The sequence below is a fragment of the Bidens hawaiensis genome, unplaced genomic scaffold (assembly GCF_021521415.1).
Source record: "Bidens hawaiensis isolate Kalapana, Puna unplaced genomic scaffold, B.hawaiensis_p1.1 tig00017886_1, whole genome shotgun sequence".
Classification (NCBI taxonomy): domain Eukaryota; kingdom Viridiplantae; phylum Streptophyta; class Magnoliopsida; order Asterales; family Asteraceae; genus Bidens; species Bidens hawaiensis.
Genome location: NW_027492701.1, coordinates 373,067 through 392,860, shown reverse-complemented (window position 1 = coordinate 392,860; position 19,794 = coordinate 373,067).

Sequence of the window (19,794 nt, the reverse complement as noted above, 5' to 3'; positions counted from 1 at the left end):
ATTTAACATACTTTACTGTTACTAAGTTTGCTTGAGTGACACATGGCTATCTTGAACTGGCATCTTCTTCCTTTTCTTACTAAAATCTCATTCTCTGTTCGAGTCTAAGCATGTAGGATGCTTAAATCTCTCGAACTTTGCTCTGATACCAACTTGAAAGGCCCCGTTCCCGGTGCCTCACTTTAGCGTCGGATTTACTCATAAACACAGTTTTACAAATTAGAGTTTATTAAAACTTTCGCGGAAACGTAACTCAAATCATTCGTTACAAACATTAAATCTTTTTCTTTGATACCATAACACAAAACATTATATTTAAAACATCTTTTCTTCCATCTTCAGATGCCATCCGTTCAATCCATGCCATGTGCCATCCTCATGCTAACTCTTTGGTCAAATCACCTGCGTGCATACTAAAAGTCAGCTACGCTGAGTGAGTTCTAGTTAATCAAGCAACTTGTCATACAACCACTACATACAATATATACGTATTCGAAGACACATAGCCCACTGTCTAACCTGTTACTGCTTAACCACTTAATTACCCCTACAGCTTAACCACTTATGTACCCCTACAACTTAACCACTTATGCCACTTTATGCCACTTGTGCCACTTATGCCACTTTAATAACGATGGCACGCATAGACTCACTCTACCACGTGCTCACGTTATGCCCTAACGCTATTACTAGACCCCTATCCACTTCTATCACACTCTACCTCTACTTGTCTATAACTCACTTCCTATCAGTAAAATTATTTACATAATAAACAAGTCACATCATAGCAATCATACACACTAATAACCACTACATAATCACTATCCTTGGCGATACGTGTCACACCCCGACCAAAGGCGGATTATACATCGGGGCGCCACATATTGTTTCATTACTCGTGACACTATTGGGTGTCAATATTTAATAAATATATTCATTCACGCACGCGCAACGTAAACAGGAGATAACATAAATCAACATAAATCAATATATTATAAGGCAAAATATTCGAACAACAATAACTTGTCTTGATACATTTTAATCTAGGTCCAAAAGTAAAAACGTCCTACGTGTCCACAAGCTCCAAATGTAGCTACAGCAAACCTGAACATGTGTTAAAATAAAACGTCAAACACTTGCGTGTTGGTGAGAAATCAAGTTTAATACAATACATAGATAATAATAAATCTGCGCGCAACACGTGTATGTCTGGTGTTTAACAAGGGTGTAATCAGATTGTGATCAAGCCTAAATAGATCATAGTTCATAGTTCAATCCGTGCTCCCAAATGAGCACAAAAACGAGAAAACATCAGTGCAAGTGTAAAACAAAGAAAACCGTAAACGATAGGTCTCCCGTGTTCATCCAATGGATCCATGAAAACTTCAGAATAGGCCGAACAAAGCGGTTAATGATACACACATACAAATAAACAGCCAAGTAAACGTCCTCAACACATGGGATACTGCGCGACTAAAGTTCATAAACAAGTTTAAGACTCTAAGTTTGTATGAACACATGAACATCCCAAAACATTAAAATAAAAAGGGATTAGGTACGAGATTACTCACTTGATAAACGATGCGGTGAAAGATAAAGCAAGAACCAACTTTAAACAAGCACAAGTTAACCTATAATTAAAGATTATTGTTTTAATGATTTGTTTTAAGTCTTGATTATAAGTTAGCATAATTAATAAGTAAATTATTATATATATTATATATTACCGGAAAACAGGGCAGATCAGGAGGGAGGACGAAGGCAGAGAGAGGAGGCGACAGAGGAAGAACAACGGCAAGAGCAAAGGAAGAATAAGTGTTTGTGTGTGATGTGTTAGGAAAATAATATTATTATTTATAGGGAAACCCTAGGGAACACAATCCCTAGAAAAGGGGAAAAGATCTCCAAAAAGCAAAAGATTCCAAAAGCAAAAGATATCAAAAGATATGGCAGCTGCAGGGGGCAAAGGAAAAGCTGACAGGTAACAGTAAACAGGCATGGGGGGGTCAGATAAAGGTACTGGTCAAGCATGGAAAAGCAGATCTCAAAAGATAATGTCAGTCACTTTTTCTGTCAACCAATGGGGTTGGTGCGCATGCTGCGCCGAAAGTAACTTTTCAGACATAAGATAGGTCAGGTCAACAACACAGGAGATAAGACATCACAAAAGTAAACGGCTAGATTAAACAGAAGAAAAGACTCAAGACATAGCGCGAGAAAGCATCGAGCGCACGCGCGAGGGCGAAGGCAGACGGAGAACAGTCCACAGCGCGCCGCGGGAAGAACTAAAATCCTTAGCGCGTCGCGGGAAGAACTACCATTCTTAGCGCGCTGCGAGAAGAACTACAATTCTTAGCGCGTCGCGGGAAGAACTACCGTTCTTAGCGCGCTGCGAGAAGAACTACAATTCTTAGCGCGCTGTGAGAACAGTTCGCCTCGCGTATCGCAGGAACAACTGGTCTTCACGCAGGCTTCCTTGTAAGGAGTCTGGCGCGTGGAGCTGCGCAGACAACCTTAGGCGGGAAGAAACAAAGGACAGTTAGGGGTTCAAGGCTTAAGGGCGGGACGGCGACAAGAGGGAAAAGAAGGCGGAAAGAGAGAAGAAGAGGGACGGGACGGCGGAAAGGAAGAGAGAAGAAAAAGGAAGGAAAAATATATTATTATTATTAAAAAGTAAAGTATAAGTATAAATAAATATTAAATCATAAAAGGAAGAGATCGGATCGGAGAAACGGGTACCTGGGTCGGGTCGGATCGGGGCAGATGTCACAGTCTCCCCTACTTTAAGAAATTTCGTCCCGAAATTTATCTCGAAGTAGGTTGCGCAGAGAACAGGTGCGGGTACTTGATCTTCATTTGATCTTCCCTTTCCCATGTAAACTCGGCTCCGCGCTTGGACTCCCAGCGAACTTTCACGATAGGGATACGACTGCGCTTGGTTTGCTTAACCTCGCGATCCATAATCTCAACAGGCTTCTCAACGAAATGCATAGATTCATCAACTTGAACTTCATCAAGTGGGATGTGAAGGTTCTCGTCGGCTAAACACTTCTTGAGATTGGATACATGGAACGTTGGATGCACATTACTGAGCGCGGGCGGCAGGTCAAGTTTGTAGGCAACTTTTCCTATACGCGCGAGAATCTTAAATGGTCCAACATATCGAGGAGCAAGCTTACCTTTCTTCCCAAAGCGGACAACACCCTTCCAGGGCGACACTTTGAGGAGAACAAGATCACCAACTTGAAATTCGAGAGGCTTTCGCCTACGATCTGCGTAACTCTTCTGTCGGCTTCTGGCAGTCAGCAGATGATCACGGATCTTGGCGATTTTATCGGTTGTCTCTTGAACAAGTTCGGGTCCTGTGATTTGAGCTTCACCCACTTCGCTCCAACAAATCGGGGAGCGGCACTTACGACCGTAAAGTGCTTCAAATGGGGCCATACCAATACTGGAATGATAGCTGTTATTATAAGAGAACTCGATCAAAGGCAGGTGCGAATCCCAATTACCTCCAAAATCAAGAACACAAGATCGGAGCATATCCTCAAGAGTTTGAATAGTTCGCTCAGACTGTCCGTCAGTCTGAGGATGATATGCCGTACTCATGTCCAAGCGAGTTCCTAACGCAGATTGGAGAGATTTCCAAAAGCGGGATATAAAACGGCCATCGCGATCGGATATGATGCTCAAAGGAGTACCATGGCGGCAGACAATTTCCTTGACGTAAAGCTGCGCGAGTTGCTCAACACGGTAGTTTTCACGAATGGGCAGAAAGTGAGCAGACTTAGTCAAACGATCCACTATTACCCAAATGCTATCATGTTTGCTTGCTGTCAAAGGTAACTTGGTAATAAAGTCCATCGCTATACCTTCCCATTTCCACGTAGGAATTTCTGGTTGTTCGAGCAAACCAGATGGGCGCTGGTGTTCAGCTTTTACCTTGGAACAAGTCAGGCATTTAGCTACGAACACAGCAATATCCTTTTTCATACCGGGCCACCAATAAGTGATGCGCAAATCCTTGTACATCTTATCAGCGCCGGGATGAATAGAATACCGAGATTTATGCGCTTCACTCAGGATATCAGCGCGAAGATTCTCATCAAAGGGAATCCAGATGCGATTGAGATAGCAGAGAATTCCACTCAGATTAGGGACAAAGTGCGCTTCCGCGCCACACGCTAACTCGGCGCAAAGGTTACTATTACTGATGGATGCGCGCTGCGCGTCGCGAATGCGTGATTCAAGATTGCTCTGAATCGGCGCAAAGTGAAGCTGCGTGCGCGGCAAAATACAGTTAAGCTGGCTGGATTTACGGCTGAGCGCATCGGCTACCACATTAGCCTTACCAGGATGATACCGGATCTCACAATCGTAATCGCTGATGAGTTCGTTCCATCGGCGTTGTCTCATGTTAAGTTCTTTTTGATCAAAGATATGCTGAAGGCTTTTATGGTCAGTGTAGAGGATACACTTAGTACCATAAAGGTAGTGTCTCCAGATCTTCAAGGCAAATACCACTGCGCCTAGTTCGAGGTCGTGAGTTGTATAATTCTTTTCATGAACCTTGAGTTGCCTTGATGCGAAAGCGATAACCTTGCCTCGTTGCATAAGAACACAACCGAGACCTTGGTTGGATGCATCGCAATACACGACAAAATCTTCATTACCCTCAGGTAGCGCAAGAACAGGAGCTTCACACAACAAACGCTTGAGCGTTAGAAAGGCTTCTTCTTGCTTCGAGCCCCAAATATACGGTTTACCTTTGTGCGTTAGAGCTGTTAAAGGCAAAGCGATCTTCGAGAAGTTCGAAATGAATCGCCGGTAGTAACCAGCTAAGCCCAGAAAGGAACGGATCTCGGTAGGAGTGGATGGCGTAATCCAGTTCTTGATTGCTTCTATTTTGGATGGGTCGACATGAATACCCATCTTGTTTACAACATGACCAAGAAACTGTACTTCATTAGACCAGAATTCACACTTGGAGAGCTTGGCAAAGAGCTGCTCGGTTCGAAGCTTTTGCAACACCAACCGAAGATGTTGCTCATGCTCGGCCTTGGTCTTAGAATACACCAGAACATCATCGATAAACACAATCACGAATTTATCCAAGAAAGGCCTACACACCCGATTCATTAGATCCATGAAAACGGCGGGTGCGTTGGTTAAACCGAAGGACATGACGAAGAATTCAAAATGGCCATAACGAGTTCGAAAGGCAGTCTTCGGAACATCTTCATCGCGGATGCGCAACTGGTGATAGCCAGAGCGGAGATCGATCTTGGAGAAACAAGAGGCACCTTGGAGTTGATCAAAGAGGTCGTCAATACGCGGTAAGGGATACCGGTTCTTAATGGTGAGTTTGTTCAACTCGCGGTAATCAATACACATGCGAAACGAACCATATTTCTCTTTAACGAACAACACCGGAGCACCCCAGGGCGAAGAGCTAGGGCGAATGAATCCTTTAGCGGTCAACTCTTGAAGTTGACTTGCCAATTCTTGCATCTCAGCGGGCGCAAGACGGTAAGGAGATTTAGCTACGGGGGAAGCACCAGGGACAAGATCAATACGGAACTCGACTTCACGAGCGGGAGGGATACCAGGAAGATCATCAGGAAAAACTTCAGGGAAATCACGCACAACAGGGATATCGCGAAGCTTCTTTCCTTCATCGGGTTTAACCACATGGGCTAAGAATGCAATACACCTTTTCCGCATGAGCCTTCGGGCTTCGGCGCAAGACATAAGCTTAAGACCACTGGAGGGTTTCTCGCCGTAGATATGAAGATCACCATTTTCTCGAGGAATGCGAATCAGCTTCTTGGCGCAAATAACTTCGGCGCGATTCTTCGAGAGCCAGTCCATACCAATGATAACATCGAAACTTCCAAGAGGCATGGGGATGAGGTCGATCAGAAAATCGTTTTCGTTAAGGTTAAGCGTGCAATCTTTAATCACTGAGTTAATTAAAACAGTTTCACCATTAGCCAATTCAACTGAAAAATTTTCTTTTAAATCGTTGCGCGGTCGCGCAAGCTTCTGCTCAAACGCGCGAGAAATAAAACTTCGATCGGCGCCAGTATCAAAAAGTACAGAAGCATAAAATCCGTTAAGCAAAAATGTACCATTAACTACGTCATTATTTGCTTGCGCTTGATGCGCGGTTATGTTAAAAGCTCGGCCACGCGCCACTTGGTTCGAAATCTGGTTCACCGGATTCGCTTGTGTGATTTGCACTTGTAGTCTCGGGCACGCGTTCCGGAAATGACTGGGATCACCGCAGTTAAAGCACGATCTGGGTCGTGGGTTTTGGTAGGTTGGTTGTGGGTTCTGCGGGTAGACTGGTGGTGTTGGCGCAATTGGATTGGCGGAAGGGACTCTACAGTATTCGGCTGAGTGACCAACGCGGCCACATCGGTTACATTGTCGACACGGGGTTTGGGTTGGGTGGTGAAGTCTACAGGTTGGGCAAAAGGGTTGGGTCCCTGTGTAAGGTTTCTTAGTTGGCGGGGCAGGGAGTGCGGGATTGGTTAAGGCATAGTTGTGGACTACAGGAGGTGTTGGGTAGGTTGACAGTGGGTTAGGAGCGTGTACTGGAGATTGGTAGGTGGGTTGCTGGACAATGGGCGGGTTGGTAAGCGCATAGGCTTTGCGCCTGCGCTTGAGGTTGTTACGGTTTGAGGGTTCTGGTTTGGTTTCTGTTGGTTCAGGGGCAGTCTTGGTGGGTTTGGTCTTCTCAGTTCCCCGCAGGAACAGGGTTCCTGCTCTGACATGGTTGTCGCTGAGCACAGCGGCCAACTCGATGACGTCAGAGAGGGTTGCTGGGTTTCTGGCCCATACAGAATCTTGAATTTCCATGGGGAGACCCCCAAGGAATTTCTCTATGGCTCGGCGGGAAGGGGTAACAAGGTGAGGGACAAGCAGGCTTAGTTCATGGAAACGCGTCGCGTACTCGCGCGCTTCACCGCTGTATTGCTTAAGATTCCAAAATTCCTCCTCCAGGCGCTTAATTTCGTTGGGAGGGCAGAATTCTCGCGTCAGAATTTCTTTGAATTCTTCCCATGTCATGCTAGAAGCAGCTTCTGCGCCACGCGCATGGGCTACTCCATTCCACCATGTAAGCGCTCTAGATTCCAGGACACTGGAAGCATATAGGGTTCGTCTGTCTGAGGGGCATTGGGTATGGAGGAAAGTGTTTTCTACTTTCTCAAGCCACTGGAGCATCACGGTGGCTCCTTCAAGACCTGTGAACTTTGGAGGGTTACCCGCGTTAAAGGACTTAATGTTATAACCGGAGGTATTGTTTTGGCTCAAAGCTTGGGCTATTGCGGCGGCCATTTCCTGGGAACGTTGCTGTCTACGCCTGCGCGAGGCTTCTCTTCTCTGAAATCGGCGAGATATCGGAGGCATTCTATAAAAGTTTTAATTTTTAGTTAATATCTTGGTTTTAGCGCAAAGTTTAATCTTATAAAGCTTGGTTTCGCGGGGTTAGATACCATCAACAGTTAAAGCAAACATGAATTTGAATGCAAACTTAATACAGATAACAAATTCGAATCGAGAATCGACAATTCATGTATCACCACGACTTTCCGAATTCTCAATTTAAAATGACGAGTAACGAGTATTGGAGATTGACGATTCATGTATCACCATGACTTTTCAATCCTCAATATAAAATATACAAGAAAATGAGTATTGGAGGTTGACAATTCATGTATCACCATGACTTTTCAAGTCTCCAACCTCATAACATAATCGTAAATGGAAATTGAAAATCAACTATTCATGTATCACCATGACTTTTCGGATTTCCAATCCCAACAAACGAATATGTAAGTAAAATCAATAAAAATCGAAATTCAGCAAAAATCGAAATATCGCGAAATAAAACATAAAACCATACGCTGCGTCTGCGCAAGCATATTTATAAATAACGAGTAATTAACAATAAGCGCGCAAACATGAGATTTCTCTCATGCGCGAGAAGGGACTCTTAGGTATTCTAGGCCGTTACGTCTAACCACCTATCCTAAAGTCAACGAGCTCTGATACCAATCTGTCACACCCCGACCAAAGGCGGATTATACATCGGGGCGCCACATATTGTTTCATTACTCGTGACACTATTGGGTGTCAATATTTAATAAATATATTCATTCACGCACGCGCAACGTAAACAGGAGATAACATAAATCAACATAAATCAATATATTATAAGGCAAAATATTCGAACAACAATAACTTGTCTTGATACATTTTAATCTAGGTCCAAAAGTAAAAACGTCCTACGTGTCCACAAGCTCCAAATGTAGCTACAGCAAACCTGAACATGTGTTAAAATAAAACGTCAAACACTTGCGTGTTGGTGAGAAATCAAGTTTAATACAATACATAGATAATAATAAATCTGCGCGCAACACGTGTATGTCTGGTGTTTAACAAGGGTGTAATCAGATTGTGATCAAGCCTAAATAGATCATAGTTCATAGTTCAATCCGTGCTCCCAAATGAGCACAAAAACGAGAAAACATCAGTGCAAGTGTAAAACAAAGAAAACCGTAAACGATAGGTCTCCCGTGTTCATCCAATGGATCCATGAAAACTTCGGAATAGGCCGAACAAAGCGGTTAATGATACACACATACAAATAAACAGCCAAGTAAACGTCCTCAACACATGGGATACTGCGCGACTAAAGTTCATAAACAAGTTTAAGACTCTAAGTTTGTATGAACACATGAACATCCCAAAACATTAAAATAAAAAGGGATTAGGTACGAGATTACTCACTTGATAAACGATGCGGTGAAAGATAAAGCAAGAACCAACTTTAAACAAGCACAAGTTAACCTATAATTAAAGATTATTGTTTTAATGATTTGTTTTAAGTCTTGATTATAAGTTAGCATAATTAATAAGTAAATTATTATATATATTATATATTACCGGAAAACAGGGCAGATCAGGAGGGAGGACGAAGGCAGAGAGAGGAGGCGACAGAGGAAGAACAACGGCAAGAGCAAAGGAAGAATAAGTGTTTGTGTGTGATGTGTTAGGAAAATAATATTATTATTTATAGGGAAACCCTAGGGAACACAATCCCTAGAAAAGGGGAAAAGATCTCCAAAAAGCAAAAGATTCCAAAAGCAAAAGATATCAAAAGATATGGCAGCTGCAGGGGGCAAAGGAAAAGCTGACAGGTAACAGTAAACAGGCATGGGGGGGTCAGATAAAGGTACTGGTCAAGCATGGAAAAGCAGATCTCAAAAGATAATGTCAGTCACTTTTTCTGTCAACCAATGGGGTTGGTGCGCATGCTGCGCCGAAAGTAACTTTTCAGACATAAGATAGGTCAGGTCAACAACACAGGAGATAAGACATCACAAAAGTAAACGGCTAGATTAAACAGAAGAAAAGACTCAAGACATAGCGCGAGAAAGCATCGAGCGCACGCGCGAGGGCGAAGGCAGACGGAGAACAGTCCACAGCGCGTCGCGGGAAGAACTAAAATCCTTAGCGCGTCGCGGGAAGAACCACCATTCTTAGCGCGCTGCGAGAAGAACTACAATTCTTAGCGCGTCGCGGGAAGAACTACCGTTCTTAGCGCGCTGCGAGAAGAACTACAATTCTTAGCGCGCTGTGAGAACAGTTCGCCTCGCGTATCGCAGGAACAACTGGTCTTCACGCAGGCTTCCTTGTAAGGAGTCTGGCGCGTGGAGCTGCGCAGACAACCTTAGGCGGGAAGAAACAAAGGACAGTTAGGGGTTCAAGGCTTAAGGGCGGGACGACGACAAGAGGGAAAAGAAGGCGGAAAGAGAGAAGAAGAGGGACGGGACGGCGGAAAGGAAGAGAGAAGAAAAAGGAAGGAAAAATATATTATTATTATTAAAAAGTAAAGTATAAGTATAAATAAATATTAAATCATAAAAGGAAGAGATCGGATCGGAGAAACGGGTACCTGGGTCGGGTCGGATCGGGGCAGATGTCACAATACGTGCAATATCCGAAGATCGTTCACGCACCGACAAGCATTATATAATAACTACATCGTATATCATCTATAGCATACACTTACCACTTAAGGTAAGTGTATTCACACTTCACATCGAGTATGCACACATCCCCGAAAACATAACAAGGAAATGGGGCTAGAAACTCACCTGATCTCGGTTACTTCTTCAGCTAATAGTTATTCCCTCTCGAGTTGCGCACGTCTAACTGTTTAATAATTGAATATCAAATACCACTCTATCTATTCTCATTGCTACTTAATTAGTCTTACACGTCTAAGCCGGTTTTTCTTCATTAAGTCATTACCCGGTTAGTTAATCGTTACTCGTTAACCCTTTTAAAGGTATCTTTCATAATTATCAAAGTCCATGGGCTAATATGCAATTATCTCATTCTTTTCTAAGTCTAGGGACTGTTCTGTCATTATGCCAAACTTCTAATTCGTTATCCAGTCCCTAACGAATTGGACTATATAACGAACCAGACCTCATACAAAGTGGATCTTATAACGAAATGGACCTTTAACGAATCGGTCCTCTTCACGAACTGGCCCTTCTGAAGCGAATTGAACTTTAACGAACTACTTAACGAATTAGGTTTAATTCGTTATTAATTCCTTAACGAACCAGAGCTAGTTCGTCATTCCCCCATTAACGAATCAGCTTAACGAATTAAGGCTAGTTCGTCAACCCTCCGTTAACGAAGTACCTTTGATTCGTTAGTTTCCATAGCGAATTAGGGTTAGGTTTTGTAAGAGAATGTCAGAAACATTCTCTGACATCCTTAAATACCCGCGCCGCCTTTCTGGCGCCGTCTTTCCGGCACCGCCGTGCCGGAAAACCGTGCGGTGGCCTGAAAAACGTATTCCAGCACCGTTTTCACCGTTTTTCGTCCCGTTCGATCCAGATATGAGCTAAGGTGACCCTTAAGCTCATCTTAGGTTCGGTTTATACCCGATTCCACCCGGATCTCATGAGTTCAACGGTTTAACGGTGTCGGCTCGTCTTTTCGTGACTAAATCTAACGGTTTGGATCTCTACAATAACATACTATCATTACCTCGGGTCGGAAATCGATTCTCCTTCTTCTTCTTCTTGGTTTCGGCTAGAGAGAGAGCTAAGTGTGTGTTTTGGTGGTGTATGAAATATGAGACATGAAGGATTAAATAGTGATTAAAGGTTTATATAATTATGGATCATGGGTTTAGGCCCATGGTCCTTCCCTCTTTCCTTCATAACCCAAGTCCATAACTCATATCCATTACCCAACACTAGACCGACCCATACTAACTCCTACTTATTTAATTATTTCCCGCTAACCCGGGTAAACTTCCTTACTGAAAATGAATAATATAATTAATATTATTTTAGAAATTTCGGGATGTTACAAATGTCATCTCATTTTACCTATCAACCATCATATATAACATTTTTAGTGGCGTCACTCATCTTTTAACTATGCTAACCATTTTAATATTCTCTCTGTAACATCCTGAAATTTCAAATAATAATATTTTATATTTAATTGTCATGACGGAAATGTTTACTTGAGTTATTGCGAGAATAATAAATAATAAAGAAAGAGAGATAAGTAGGCTAAATAGATGGAATTAATTATGGACTAAAAAGAAAAGATGAGCCTTAGGTCCATGGGCTTAAGGGAGTATAAATACCCCTTAAACCCTAAATCTTTCAATTTTCATCCATCTTATCCATCTTATACTCCCTACACCTCCATAACACACACACAACCTTCCTAATTTCGGCCGCAAGAGAGAAATCAAGATCCGAGATCAAACGAGCAAAGGTCTTTGATAAATCCTCGATAACCAAGCTAGATACACGATCCAAGTCCATAAATAAAGCTAGCCGTGACCTTAGAAACATCAAAAGGTATGTTCTTTGACCTTAAAGGTTACGTTTTTATGAACAGTTTGCTATGAAACTTAACCCTAGAGTAGATCGGGTCTAAATGCTTCATAATAATGCAAACTTGATGTTTAAATGAACATAATGAACTAGTAAATATATACGGTTCATCAAGAAAACCCTAGATCTAGTTTAGAGAACGTTTCTATGCTAAAGGTCCAAGCTTTATGCCTAAAAACGAGTTAGATCTAGGTGATGAATTAGTGACGGGTGTAAAGCGGCTAGTATGAGTAGAAAGGGTAGTTAAAGTTCTGGATATGAAACATAAAACAGTTATCAAAGCTGAGTAAAAATGATTAAAATGGAAGATTAGTTGAACACACCAAAACTGGGGGATCTCGGCCAAGACTGGGGGTTCTCGGCCGACCTATGTTCTCGGCCAATATGGGATTTTGGTTAACACGAGATCTCGGTCAAACCTGAGTTCCCAGTCAGACCATAGTTTTCGGTCAACATGAGTTTTCGGTCAAGGGTTCTTGGTCAAACCTGAGTTCTCAGTCAACATAATGGTTCTCTGTATTAAGTTCTCGGCCACCCTGTTTCTGTTTGGTCTTGGGCCCGAACCCAATTGGGCCAACTAGTGGATAGTTGGGCCTGATTTAGATAAGTCCGCTTAATGCAAAGCCCATATCTGATTTAAAACAAATAAGCCCAATTTAGAAAATAATTTAAAATGTTAATGGAAAATGTGTTAAGACAGTTAATGAAAATAAAATTTTTCCAAGCTGACCTGCCAGCTTAACCCCAGCCAGGGGCTCTTCCCCTTGGACCCCTCTAGGGGCTGCCGCCCCTAGAACCCCGCTGCCAGGGGCGCTGCCCCCGGACCCCCGTTCGTCGAGGGTTATAATTAGACTAGAAGCGCAAGATGAGTAGTGATAGTTAATTAATTCATGTACATATTATATAGTTAGCCGTGCACAGCTCAAGAAAGGGATTACCATAAACGGTGAACGTAACCGACTTCAGGTGAGTTTCTAGCCCCACTTCCTTGTTATGTTTTTGGGGCTGTGTGCATACTCGATGTGAATGTTAATACACTTACCTTAAGTGGTAAGTGTATGCCTTGTATGATTTTTGTATAATGATTGCTTGACGGTGCGTGAACGATCTTCGGATATTGCATGTACCGTCAGGCGGTGGTTAGAGATATGATTGATATGTATGATGTAAGATAAGATGTATGTATGAGTATATATGATGTATGCATAATGTATGTATGATATGTTGATGGTACGTGAACGCTCTTCGGAGATTGCACGTATTGTCAAGGAAAGTATGTAAGAACAAGTATGGAAGAGTTGCACGAAACAAAGGGACCAGACCCTAATAATATCTGTGATGGTAGGGACCAGACCCTAATAATATCTGTGATGTCGGGGACCAGACCCTTTATAATATTTGTGATGTTAGGGACCAGACCCTTATAATATCTGTGAGGTTATAGGGCGGAAAGCTCTTTAAATAGGATGGACAGTTATATATGAAGAGTAAGTATGATTAATGTACACCCCTTCGGGCACGTGTGCAAGTATGAGAACAGATTGTATGTTGTATGATTAACTAGAACTCACTCAGCGTAGCTGACTTTTAGTATGCACGCAGGTGAGTAGAATGAGGCAGCTTGCATGAGGGGAAGCACATGGCATGATCTTGAAGGAGCTGGCATCTCAAGAAATGTTATGTTATTTTAAAGACAATGTTTTATGTTTAAACAATCTGAATGCCCGTTAAGACAAGAAGGGATGGTTATGTAATATAATGGTTTGAATGTTTTAATATTCCGCGAATGTTTTAATTAACTCTGATATTTAGAACTGCGTTTATGAGTAAATCCAACGTCCAAATGTGAGGCACCGGTGACGAGGCCTTACACTCTCTCATCTACTTTTATCAGTTGGTAGCTTTCGATTCATCATCTTTCAACTCCTACCAGCTGGTAGGGGTGGTAGCTGGCTAGCTGCATGGCAAACACAACCCGATTAAGGGTTACCAACTTGCTGTATCGACCCCTTCCCCCATAATAGATTAGAAGATTTAGACGATTATGATCGATGATTTAAAAGTATTTCAAAGTACAGGTGTAAGGCCCAACCCATTTCAGACTTCAACCCCGTTTGCATAATTGCCTTCACTTAATTCGAAAATATATTTTCTTTAAAAAAATGCGGCAAAACCAGATCGTTACAATCAGATATGATGACTTACAATCAATGTTGTAAAAGTATGTCTGCAAGGCCGAGTACTCCCTGAGTACTCGCTACAATGTGTGGCACCGAGGGGAGTTTATTTAACTCCGCCTAGTTACTAAGAACCGATCAAATGTGGTCAACCTCAGCCATAATCTCATCTATTCGGTCAACTTGGGTTTAATTTTGACTTAAAAAATAAAACATAATTCATATTTCTATAATATTAAAAAAAAGATCACTTTTTTTAACTATTGATTAACTAATTGTAGAATAATTGAGTATTTTTAAATGTATTTAACTTTTTTAACTATTGATTAACTATTAGTAAATTTATGATATTTGACATATATATATAGTGCCCAAAATTCAATTATCTTTATATTTACCAGGGGCGAATCTTCATTGGGGCCAGGGGTGGCCCCGCCCCCCTGTTTTTTGCGCAATAGTGTAAATTTACTCGTTTTCGGCCGAAAAATTTTATACGTAGTGTAAGTTTAGCCTTTTTTGGTCGAAAATTTGAGTCCCCCCCCCTCGATTGTGAAATTTTGTATACATTTTGAGCTCGGCACTCCCGGCGCCTCAGTCCAAGCTTCGCCACTGATATTTACCATTTCCGAGTACTCTCCGAGTATACCCAACTCCCCAGTCGACCGCCTAGGGTCCGCCTAGCGACTTTTACAACCTTGCTTACAATACAAGATCTACAAAATCATCAGCACACATAGTATGTAACTAACAAGATGAAACGAATAGTACAACACAATGAGAATACCAATATGATGAACTCTCAATCTCTAACCAAACCAGTGACAAAATGAATAAGATGTAAACGACATGTGAATCGAATGAGGATGGGACAATGCCTTCTCTATGATCTATATACAATTATACATCATGCGCAAATGAACTCGGGATGCCAAGCCCACCAGTTTTCTTCAGCTACAAGCCCACTTCATGAATATGCCCGTATCCATCTGCTACAAGCAGCAACTCACCGAGCCCAATCATGTTTGTTTTATATCCTGAAACCCACAACAATTCATGCAAACAAAAAATAAAACAAACATTCAAACACATAAAATGAAAACTAAACTAATAAAAACAACAATTATCTAATTTAACAATTATCTAGTTACCCAGTTTAATTATATTTAAAAAAAATTAAGTTACAAAATCTAGAGCAAGTGTGAAACTATATAGAGGAAATGTAGTAAGCTCCTTAATTGCCCTTTAAAATTTTAAAGTTAAAAATGTATCAATATTAAAAAAACAAATATATTATTTTTACCTTATATAACATAATTTAGATACTTAATAGCCTATTTAAGTATCTCTTATAACATAATTAAACCGAAATAACATAATTATCTTTTATAACATAACCAAACCCAAATAATATAACTAGTTCTGAAAAACGATAGCTTGGTTTAACTGCTTTTATTATTCAGTAATGGTTATATTTGGTAAATAATCAAATCAGCTGAACCGATATTATAATAATATATAATTATTTTTCTATTAATTGACTGTACTTAAATCAATCTACGCGCATACAAAGCCAACAGTTGACCAAAATAACCAAACTGTTTTTCAGTAATTAAAACGATTGCTTATGGGAACATAAAAACCAAAACATCGCTTATAAGTTCGGTTTTAGCCGATAACCAGATCGAGTCATCGACCCATACTCACACTTATTTTTTCGAAGTACGAATTTTAATTGTCGAAGCACGAAATGAATCTTACCTGATCCATGACGATGTTTCCACGGATTTTCGAGATGAACGAACCACGTCTTGATCTTCTTCTTCTTCTGCGGCTGCGCCGGCGACCTGCAATGTCGAGACCTGCAATGGTTTCGGGGGTGTGGAGGCGACTGCTAAGATATCCTGAGGATTTCTTGTTCACAGACACAAAAAGTGGTGGTGGCTCTTACTGAGCATGACCCATGATAAGGAGGTGGAGACCTCCTTATATAGAGTCTTATGGCCACCATCATGGTACCCTAATGGGCCTAGCCCAGTTAGGGTTACCTCCACAAAACCCCATCGGCCCAATAACATCGTATTAGTCCATGTAATGAAATAAGCCAAACATAATAGATTTAGGGTCGTAGAACCGGGTTTTAGTACCATACCCCTACAAGCCCCCCCAAGTCCAGTGTTGCTCCTGGGCGCGCAAGCGTCTAGGTGGAGCGCTGGACATTATAAGGTGTGAGGCGGTTTTTTTTTTCCCTTTTCTTTAGCCTTGTCTTTATTGTCTGAGTTTTGAGAGGCTTTCTTCATGATGGTGACATGTTGTAATAAAAGCCTGCGCGCGAGGCGACTTACAAGCTATAATAATAATGAAGCTCGCGCGTGAAGCGACTTACGAGCTATAATAATAATGGAGCAGGCGCGAGAAGCGACTTACGAGCTAAAATAATAATAATGCCTGCGCGCGAGAGGCGTCTTACGAGCTTAGAATAATAAAAGCCTGCGCGCGAGAGGCGTCTTATGAGCTTTGAGAATAATAATTGAGCTGGCGCATGAGGCGACTTACGAGCTGTGAAAGTAATAAAGCTTGCGCGCGAGAGGCGTCTTATGAGCTTTGAAAATAATTGAGCTGGCGCGTGAGGCGACTTACGAGCTGTGAAAGTAATAAAGCTTGCGCGCGAGAGGCGTCTTATGAGCTTTGAAAATAATAATTGAGCTGGCGCGTGAGGCGACTTACGAGCTGTGAAAGTAATAAAGCTTGCGCGCGAGAGGCGTCTTATGAGCTATAAGAATAATAATTGAGCTGGCGCGTGAGGCGACTTACGAGCTGTGAAAGTAATAAAATTGGCGCGTGCGGCGACTTACGAGCCTGTCGAATAATGAGAGCCTGCGCGCATGGCGACTTACGAGCTGTAATAATAAAGAAGCTGGCGCGTGAGGCGACTTACGAGCTGTAATAATAAAGAAGCTGGCGCGCGAGGCGACTTACGAGCTTGTAGAATAATGAAGCTGGCGCGTGAGGCGGCTTACAAGCTGTAAAATAATAAAGAAGCTGGCGCGCGAGGCGACTTACGAGCTTGTAGAATAATGAAGCTGGCGCGCAAGGCGACTTACAAGCTGTAAAATAATAAAGAAGCTGGCGCGCGAGGCGACTTACGAGCTTGTAGAATAAAGAAGCTGGCGCGCGAGCCGACTTACGAGCTTGTAGAATAATGAAGCTGGCGCGCAAGGCGACTTACGAGCTATAATAATAGAGCCTGCGCGAGTGGCGACTTACGAGCTAAGAATAATAAAGCCTGCGCGCGAGAGGCGTCTTACGAGCTTTGAGAATAATAATGCCTGCGAGCGAGGCGTCTTATGAGCTGTGAATAATAAAGGCCTGCGCGTGAGGCGACTTACGGGCTGTAAGAATAACAACAGCTTGCGCACGAAGCGTCTTATGAGCTGTGAATAATAAAGGCCTGCGCGTGAGGCGACTTACGGGCCGTAAGAATAATAACAGCTTGCGCGCGAGGCGTCTTATGAGCTGTGAATAATAAAGCCAACGCGTGAGGCGACTTACGAGCTGTAAGAATAATAACAGCTTGCGCGCGAGGCGTCTTATGAGCTGTGAATAATAAAGCCTGCGCGTGAGGCGACTTACGGGCTACTTTATGTCACGCGCCACGTGCAGATGTTGCATGCACGTGCGCGTAGACTTTGGTTTTGTGTTATGCGCCACGCGCAGATGTTACGTGCGCGTGCGTGTAGACTGTGACATGTGCGAGCATGTGATGCGTAAGCATGTGATGCGTAAGCATGTGTGATGCGTGAACATATGGTATGAGGATTCCCAACCCCTAAGTTTGGCGTGTAGCCATATGGGATCTTATGAGGATTCCCAACCTTGCAGTTTGGCGCGTAGCCATATGGGATATTAGGGGGATTCCCAACCTTGAAGTTTGGCGCGTAGCCATATGGGATATTAGGATTCCCAACCTTGAAGTTTGGCGCGTAGCCATATGGGATATTAGGAGGATTCCCAACCTTGGCGCGTAGCCATATGGGATATTAGGAGGATTCCCAACCTTGAAGTTTGGCGCGTAGCCACATGGGATATTAGGAGGATTCCCAACCTTGGCGCGTAGCCATATGGGATATTAGGAGGATTCCCAACCTTGAAGTTTGGCGCGTAGCCATATGGGATATTAGGAGGATTCCCAACCTTGAAGTTTGGCGCGTAGCCATATGGGATATTAGGAGGATTCCCAACCTTGAAGTTTGGCGCGTAGCCATATGGGATATTAGGAGGATTCCCAACCTTGAAGTTTGGCGCGTAGCCATATGGGATATTAGGATTCCCAACCTTGAAGTTTGGCGCGTAGCCATATGGGATATTAGGAGGATTCCCAACCTTGGCGCGTAGCCATATGGGATATTAGGAGGATTCCCAACCTTGAAGTTTGGCGCGTAGCCATATGGGATATTAGGAGGATTCCCAACCTTGGCGCGTAGCCAAATGGGATATTAGGAGGATTCCCAACCTTGAAGTTTGGCGCGTAGCCATATGGGATATTAGGAGGATTCCCAACCTTGAAGTTTGGCGCGTAGCCATATGGGATATTAGGAGGATTCCCAACCTTGATTTTTGGCGCGTAGCCATATGGGATATTAGGAGGATTCCCAACCTTGAAGTTTGGAACGTAGCCATATGGGATATTAGGAGGATTCCCAACCTTGAAGTTTTGGCGCGTAGCCTGATGCGCGCATGCACGGCGATAGAGTGGTGACTCGCAAGTGCGTGTGCACGGCGGAGGTCTCTTGCGCAAAACCCAGATGGTGGTTTCCGCGGCGGCACATGCACGGCTGCGGAGTGAGAACCCCCGGGCGTGCGTACATGGCGGCGGAAGTCTAGTAACTTCTGGATCTGCAATTTAAGAGTCCGATCTGCAACTTTAGACCTAAAATCCAGGTCTGTAATCTAGACCTAGATCTGTAAATCAGATCTGGACAGATCTGAAGATTCGGAGCAGATTTAAAACCATCACAGATTCGGAGATCCTGAATAACAGATTCACAGATTCGGAGATCTGATCATTCGAATCACGGATTTTCCTTCTTGCCCAGATCTGGAAGCCTCTTTTTAGATCTATGGATCTTTTTGAGCTTTAAATAGAACAAGCTTTGAAGCCTTTTTCTGTAAACTTCCAGATCTGCGTTTTTCTTGGGAGAGATCTGACAGCCGAGATGAAGATCGAAGGGCAGTTCGTTGCCGTCCCACGGATGGCGCCAATGTCGAAGCACGAAATGAATCTTACCTGATCCATGACGATGTTTCCACGGATTTTCGAGATGAACGAACCACGTCTTGATCTTCTTCTTCTTCTGCGGCTGCGCCGGCGACCTGCAATGTCGAGACCTGCAATGGTTTCGGGGGTGTGGAGGCGACTGCTAAGATATCCTAAGGATTTCTTGTTCACAGACACAAAAAGTGGTGGTGGCTCTTACTGAGCATGACCCATGATAAGGAGGTGGAGACCTCCTTATATAGAGTCTCATGGCCACCATCATGGTACCCTAATGGGCCTAGCCCAGTTAGGGTTACCTCCACAAAACCCCCTCGGCCCAATAACATCGTATTAGTCCATGTAATGAAATAAGCCAAACATAATAGATTTAGGGTCGTAAAACCGGGTTTTAGTA